Genomic DNA, 691 nt, shown 5'->3' on the forward strand with positions numbered 1-691 from the left:
TTTCAAAGTAAGGTGATTAAAATCAAAATAAGCAACAAGGATATCCAGAGGTAATGCAGTACGATCGTTTCATGCAACTGCATTTAATTGAACAATGTAATCATTACATTCATTTAAAATGCTGAGCAATCCTCAGCTACACAACGACATAGAATTTAATTAAATTAGAACAGAAGGACGCATTAGTATAATTATACCTGAAATCTCCATGAAGTTAAGGAGATAGACAAAGAATATGTTGCCTCTACTACAACATAGGAGTTAATAACTTCTATGTTGTAGCAGAGGCAACATGTTCTTTGCCTAAATTTTTGGCACTATCATGCTATTAGCTGTCAGAAGTGAAAGTGCTCACTGCTAGTGAAGTATCTGTCTGTCTGCCTGTCTGCCTATTGCTGGCCTGTCGATTCTTTGGCTACTGACAGCTAATACCATACTGGCCGGAGCGAGCTATATGTCTGTCTGTCTCTCTATCTATCTATCTATCTATCTATCTATTACTCGAAAGTTCGCGCGTCCGCGCTAGCTAGTCATGAGTGGTCGATCCTATTATTTTTAAACTTCAAACTTCATTTGTTTTCTATTTTGATAAATTCTCTCTGTTGAAAATTATATTTTTATATTTTAAATAATTTGCAATTTCAGGAAATATGTTTTTATATTAAATTTGTGTTTTCTACTCACGACTAGC

General features: G+C 34.7%; 1 protein-coding gene across 2 annotated transcripts in view; it reads left to right on the plus strand.

Annotated features, from left to right (window-relative positions):
- The window catches only part of LOC106883768 (negative elongation factor D), a 44,256-nt gene that overhangs the window by 10,723 nt on the left and 32,842 nt on the right, over positions 1 to 691 (plus strand). The gene's annotated exons all lie outside the window — the stretch shown is intronic.

Source organism: Octopus bimaculoides, chromosome 2 (assembly GCF_001194135.2).
Source record: "Octopus bimaculoides isolate UCB-OBI-ISO-001 chromosome 2, ASM119413v2, whole genome shotgun sequence".
Taxonomy (NCBI): domain Eukaryota; kingdom Metazoa; phylum Mollusca; class Cephalopoda; order Octopoda; family Octopodidae; genus Octopus; species Octopus bimaculoides.